Source organism: Alosa pseudoharengus, unplaced genomic scaffold, assembly GCF_046254945.1.
Source record: "Alosa pseudoharengus isolate Yale_2024_CS ecotype anadromous, Long Island Sound unplaced genomic scaffold, YU_APseudo_1.1 YU_APseudo_1.1_scf_9, whole genome shotgun sequence".
NCBI lineage: Eukaryota > Metazoa > Chordata > Actinopteri > Clupeiformes > Clupeidae > Alosa > Alosa pseudoharengus.
This window is the reverse complement of record NW_027468881.1, coordinates 38,561,151-38,569,286: the sequence shown is the minus strand read 5'-3', so window position 1 is coordinate 38,569,286 and position 8,136 is coordinate 38,561,151.

Genomic DNA, 8,136 nt, shown 5'->3' with positions numbered 1-8,136 from the left:
CGGTTCTTTAGAAATTCTGCTTTGCTGGATCTCAACATCCTTAGCTGCTATATGTACAGTACTGGTCAAAAGTTTGGGGTCAATCAAATGGATTTCCATTCCACTCCATCATAGACAGAATACCAGCTGAGATCATTTGCATTGTTTTGTTAATCAGGGCAGCAGTTTTCAGATTACATTACCTGCACCTTTGGTCACACCGGCACCAAGAGAAATTTCGGTAACACTTTATAATAACTACACACAATTCACCATTTATTAAGCTGGGCCCAGTTCCCCGATAACGACGGAGACACACTCTTAAGAGGGTTTTCTACGATTCATCTTACGATCTTTCGTTTGGTTTTGTTCTTAAGGGGAGCTGTCCACGTTAATAGTTCTGAAATATCTTCTGATTTGACGGTGATGTCAGGTGACTGCACGTCACAGCTATAGGCCTACCATTTAAACTTCGGATCTACACATTAATTCACATCAATACGAAAATAGAAACACTTTGACATCTGCATGTAAGCATCCCAAGTAGGTTATATACCACACAGAGACATAAATAATTGTAATTATTTTAAGATTAGATTGTTGCACCATGCAATAATTTTTCGCGGTGTCACTTAAGAACACGTTTGAAGATAAGAAAGAAGTCGAGTAAGAAAGAGAGGAAATGTGTAGGCTTAGATTTTGATGCAGTAGGCTACAGACTAAACCACATGTTGCTTTCTCTGCTTTTTACCTCATAGGCCTAATAAAATATTCACTTAGCAAAGATAATGTCAAACTATTCTGGCAACGTCTCGTTTCATAACTTGATTGCATTTTTGTCTGCTTTTCATCACATTATTATGACCATTAAATGTAGGCTATTTTGCACGCTAAAATCTGATTCATCACAGGTAAACACAATAAAGAATGGGAACGTAAGTTGGATTATGTATTCTAAGTTGTAATTCCTCTGTATGTCCTGTTGGTGACCTCAGTGAGAAGTACTGTTAAGACGCTCTTAGCCGGTAACGAGTACTCTGGAGCACTCGTAGATCTACGAGTGTTTTCACGACGCTCTTAAGCTACGATGGTTTTGGGAAACAGTCAGCAAATCTTAAGACGTTCGTAAGAGGGACTTTACGATGCTCTTAGGCTTAAGATGCTTTCGGGGAAGTGGGCCCTGGTCTAATGTGTCATTGGTCGGTATATTCGTGTACTCTAAATTATCCTCTAATCCAACTAATTTCTGAAAAAAATACACTATATCCTAGGAAAGCCTGTTTTGTCAAATGTGTTTTTTATTGAGAACATTAGATTCAAACATAATCAGATGGCTGTGTTTGTGATATCACAACAAAATAGAGTTTTGATAAATAGTTGTATAGTAAAGTGTTTCATTTTGCAAAAGAGCTAAGGGCTTCTGCAAATTGGTTGTAGTGTTGTGTTAATTGTGTGTAGTGCTTTGAAAAAACGGGCCGTGTTTTCAAAATTGTGCTTTGGCAATCGTAAAAAAATGTAAGAGATCAGAGGTGTCAAAGCCAATGAAACTGTCCTGAGAACTGAGTCTGATGTTGCAACAACACAGTCAGAGTTGCACGCACAAACACACGCGCACGCACACACACACACACACACACACACACACACACACACACACAGACACACGCACACACACACACACACACACACACACAAACAGGACAGGCAGTGTTGATTCTTCAAAATATTAAAGCTAAACTAGACCAGACCAGACAGTGCTTTCCAATATCTTTCAATGAAAACTCTCAGTTTTAGAACACAAACAACCACTTTCTCCTCAGGCATTAGATTTCACCTTATTGCATCACACACACACACACACACACACACACACACACACACACACACACACCTACGTGTGCACCAGCAGCTACAACTGCACAGCCATGTTGTTGGCGTGTGAGGTGTAGGCTCTAGAAAAAAGGGGACAGAGAAGAGGGAGCAAAAGATACACCATTGGAACACAGAACCTGGCCATGAAGACAGAACACAGAACCTGGCCATGAAAACGGAACACAGAACCTGGCCATGAAGATGGAACACAGAACCCAGAACCTGGCCATGAAGACGGAACACAGAACCCAGAACCTGGCCATGAAGACGGAACACAGAACCCAGAACCTGGCCATGAAGACGGAACACAGAACCCAGAACCTGGCCATGAAGACGGAACACAGAACACAGAACCTGGCCATGAAGACGGAACACAGAACCCAGAACAAGGAAATAAAGTGAAAGAGGAGAATAGAGATATGTAGTGGAAATGGAGATATGTAGAGATATGTAGATATGTAGAGATATGTAGATATGTAGAGATATGTAGATATGTAGATATGTAGATATGTAGATATGTAGATATGTAGATATGTAGAGATATGTAGAGATATGTAGATATGTAGATATGTAGATATGTAGATATGTAGATATGTAGATATGTAGATATGTAGATATGTAGAGATGTAGAGATGTAGATATGTAGATATGTAGAGATATGTAGATATATGTAGATATGTAGATATGTAGATATGTATATAGAACCTGACCATGAAGACGGAACACAGAACCCAGAACCTGGCCATGAAGACAGAACACAGAACCCAGAACCTGGCCATGAAGACGGAACACAGAACACAGAACAAGGAAATACAGTGAAAGAGGAGAATAGAGATATGTAGTGGAAATGGAGATATGTAGAGATATGTAGAGATATGTAGATATGTAGAGATATGTTGATATGTAGATATGTAGATATGTAGATATGTAGATATGTAGATATGTACATATGTAGAGATATGTAGATATGTAGAGATATGTAGATATGTAGAGATATGTAGATATGTACATATATGTAGAGATATGTAGAAATATGTAGATATGTAAAGATATGTAGATATATGTAGAGATATGTAGAAATATGTAGATATGTAGATATGTAGAGATATGTAGATATATGTAGAGATATGTAGAAATATGTAGATATGTAGAGATATGTAGATATGTAGATATGTAGAGATATGTAGAGATATGTAGATATGTAGAGATATGTAGATATATGTAGAGATATGTAGAAATATGTAGATATGTAGAGATATGTAGATATGTAGATATGTAGAGATATGTAGATATGTAGAGATATGTAGAGATATGTAGATATGTAGAGATATGTAGATATATGTAGAGATATGTAGAAATATGTAGATATGTAGAGATATGTAGATATGTAGATATGTAGAGATATGTAGATATGTAGAGATATGTAGAGATATGTAGATATGTAGATATGTAGAGATATGTAAAGATATGTAGATATGTAGAGATATGTAGATATAGAACCTGACCATGAAGACGGAACACAGAACCCAGAACCTGGCCATGAAGACGGAACACAGAACCCAGAACCTGGCCATGAAGACGGAACACAGAACACAGAACAAGGAAATACAGTGAAAGAGGAGAATAGAGATATGTAGTGGAAATGGAGATATGTAGAGATATGTAGAGATATGTTGATATGTAGATATGTAGATATGTAGATATGTAGAGATATGTAGAGATATGTTGATATGTAGAGATATGTTGATATGTAGATATGTAGATATGTAGATATGTAGATATGTACATATGTAGAGATATGTAGATATGTAGAGATATGTAGATATGTAGAGATATGTAGAGATATGTAGATATGTAGAGATATGTTGATATGTAGATATGTAGATATGTAGATATGTAGATATGTAGAGATATGTAGATATGTAGAGATATGTAGATATGTACATATGTAGAGATATGTAGATATGTAGAGATATGTAGATATGTAGATATGTAGAGATATGTAGATATGTACATATATGTAGAGATATGTAGAAATATGTAGATATGTAAAGATATGTAGATATATGTAGAGATATGTAGAAATATGTAGATATGTAGATATGTAGAGATATGTAGATATATGTAGAGATATGTAGAAATATGTAGATATGTAGAGATATGTAGATATGTAGATATGTAGAGATATGTAGAGATATGTAGATATGTAGATATGTAGATATGTAGAGATATGTAAAGATATGTAGATATGTAGAGATATGTAGATATGTAGAGATATGTAGAGATGTAGAGATATATAGATATGTAGAGATATGTAGATATGTAGATATGTAGAGATATGTAGATATGTAGAGATGTAGAGATATGTAGAGATATGTAGATATGTAGAGAAATGTAGATATGTAGATATGTAGAGATGTAGAGATATCTAGATATGTAGATATGTAGAGATGTAGAGATATGTAGGGGATATGGAGTGAAATCAAAGGAGAGAGAATGTGAGAGTCACTGCTCATGTAGAGCTTCTCTAAGGAGAGATGTGGAACAGCAGGAGGATGAGTGAAAGAAAAAGAGAGAGAGAGAGAGAGACAGGGAGAAAGTGAAAAAGAAAGATGTGTGTGTGTGTGTGTGTGTGGCATGGGTAGCTGTCCAGCTGAGGAGATTAGTGCACTAAGCTAACTCCACGCTGGAATTAGCCGCCTGATGAAATGAGTGTGTCACTGTGGCCACAGGGAGAGAGGGGGTGCAGGGCATCCCATAATATTACTATGTGGGTGTCTCGTCAGAGTGTGTGTGGTTGTGGTTGTAGCTGCAAGGTGTCTCATTCAGATATGAAACCCAGGTGCTAGTCGTCCAAAGTGCTACAGCTAACCAGATGTTTCCAAACAGCTGGAGCTGAGCACACATGTGGGAGTGAGAAACACAGATAGCACAGCAGGAACCAGTATACCCACACTAGAACACTGGAACCAGTATACCCACACTAGAACACTGGAACCAGTATACCCACACTAGCACACTACCAAGGAACCAGTATACCCACACTAGAACACTGGAACCAGTATACCCACACTAGAACACTGGAACCAGTATACCCACACTAGAACACTGAATCCAGTATACTCACACTAGCACGCTGGAACCAGTATACCCACACTAGAACACTACCAAGGAACCAGTATACTCACACTAGCACACTACCAAGGTCATCTGAGTTCATTTCACACATACAAAACAACTCTAATGTCTTTTCAATGTGACAGAGAGTGTTTGAAGTCCTTGGTTGAAAACAGAAATGTGCAAGTAGTTGCCACATCAAGCTGTTTCCATTCAAGTGTGTGTGTGTGTGTGTGTGTGTGTGTGTGTGTGTGTGTGTGTGTGTGTGTGTGTGTGTCAGTATCAGTATGCATCAGTATGCACGGCAGTGCATTTGTGTATGTCTGAGTATTATGAAACGGTGTAAATGCAAATTTGTGTGTGTGAGCATGCATGGCAATGTGTGTGTAAATTGTATATTTCATGACCTTGGAAGGTGGCCTGTGTAGAATGCACACACACACACACACACACACACACTTCACATCACACTATTACAGTATTACTCTTGTTCTTTCCTGCTGTTAATTTTAGATATTTTATGTCCACCCCACACTGATGTACCCACCTCTCCTTATGTATTTTCTGTTTTTGATTTTTGTCCTATGGTCTTATGTTCTTGTATGTTATGTTGTATGTAACAATAGCTTTGGCAACACTGTTCCCATGCAGTCATGCTAATAAAGCAACACTGTTCCCATACAGTCATGCTAATAAAGCAACACTGTTCCCATACAGTCATGCTAATAAAGCAACTTTGAATTTAAATTTGAGAGAGAGAGAGAGAGAGTGTGTGTGTGTGTGTGTGTGTGTGTGTGTGTGTATGTGTGTGTGTGTGTGTGTGTGTGTGTGTGTGTGTGTGTGTGTGTGTGTTGTGTGTGTGTGTGTGTGTCTGTCTGTCGGTCTGTCTTTGAGTCAGCTTGTGTCCTCAGAGTTAGTAAATAAACAAAGGTGGAAATACACAAATGAACACACACACACACACACATACACACACACACACACACACACACACACACACACACACACACTCATACACTAAATCAAAGATTGACAAATACACACACACACACACACACACAAGCACAGACTCTTTCTCTCTGTCTCGCCAGTTCTTCCTTCCTTGCACACACACACACACACACACACACACACACACACAGCAGACCTAACAGATCGTGGGACATGTGGCCTCGGGCGGGATCAGAGCTCTGGTGTGAATGGCATTCTAATTGAGCAGAGAGCATCTGCTGGGACTCATTCTGTTTGTAACACTCCATAGCAACACAGCCATTCACTAACGCTGAATGTTAAGTCTTAATCACGCTCCTACTGGCCTACTGACTCACCCAATCAGACCTCACCTTATTACCATGTCATATATACTGTATGTCCACCCAATCAGACCTCACCTTATTACCATGTCATATATACTGTATGTCCACCCAATCAGACCTCACCTTATTACCATGTCATATACATATATACAGCAGTCTAACACACACACACACACACACACACACACACACACACACACACACACACAGTACAGTACAGCAGTCTAACACCCCTGGATCTGCTCTGGTGTCAGATGTCTTCTGTTATGAATAACATTCATTATCCAATGGTGTGCAGGAGCTATAAGATAAATGTTTTATTTTAGTTTCCATATCTCTCTCTCTCTCTGAGTCTCTGAGGCCACCCTGTCCCAAGGTCAGCTGAAGGGCACGTGTGTGTTGGAGAAGAGGGGGATTAGAGTGTGGAATCGGGAAAAGGAATGTGTGTGTTGGAGAAGAGTGGTGTTAGCGCCATGGAAACGGGCAGATGAGGGGATTTACAGAGGATGGGCGAGATTTACGAGATATATCGAGGACAGGGAGATGGCCTCCTTCCCCCACCTCTCTCCTCCTCTCCTCCTCCTCCATCCCCCTCTCCTCTCCTCCTCCCATCCCCCTCTCTTCTCCTCCTTCCCCCACCTCTCTCCTCCCAGGCACACACTCACAAACTTAGACATTAACACACTCGCAAACTCAGACATTAACACACTCGCAAACTCAAACATTAACACACTCGCAAACTCAGACATTAACACACTCACAAACTCAGACATTAACAAACATACATGAACACAGATGCACACTAAAGCACATGCCCTCTACACCATAAAACACACACACACACACACACACACACACACACACATACACACACACACACACACACACACGGACACAGCCTTATATAAACTAATACATGTGATTAGACAGTTGCCTGCAGGACATATCACATCAAAGCACTGTGTGGCAAGTTACACACACACACACACACACACACACAAACACACACACACACACACACACACACACACACACAGCTCACACAGCTGCAGGGGCCAGAGAGATTTGATTGTGTGGCAGATCCCACTGTGTATCTTCCAGCATCATCAGGCTTTACTGGTGTGCTGCCTAATGACCCAAAACACACACACACACACACACACACACACACACACACACACACACACACACACACAGACAGCTTAGCTTAATTCATGTCAGTTTGTCAGTTCATTTTAAATGTGGTGTAATACACACACACACACACACACACACACACACACACACACACACTCCTGCTGTTATCTTCACAGTGTCACCAGTCAAGACTTAGGATCACAGACAAGGAAAATGTATGTGCTGTCTGCACCAATATACCCAAATACACACACACCCACACAGACACACACACTCTTAAAGCCAATGTGTTGTCCCTGTCTGGACACAGTGATGTGTTAAAAAAACAACGCAAGTTGTGTTGTTATCACCACATTCCTTTTAAGAGTGCACACACCAGTGTTGTGCGTGAACGAGTTCAAAAGAACGCGTTCATTGAACACGCTCATTTTTTCGTGAACGTTGAACTGAACGCAACACATTTTTTAATAAAGAACTTGAACGTGAATTAGTTCACATTATGTGTCATGAACGGCAGACATCACTGTAAATGAACGTTGGAATTTGTTTTCCATTGAAAACTGAGTGACATCTGTTTTCTCTTTTGAAACGCAATGAGAGAAAGTTCCGCCCTCTATTCTCGCTGGTGCCGCTTAAATCATGTATCACCAGACAGAAATGGTTTTGACATTGTGTGCGCAATGCATTGCGGGCAACGTAGTGTCCGGCTGAGAAT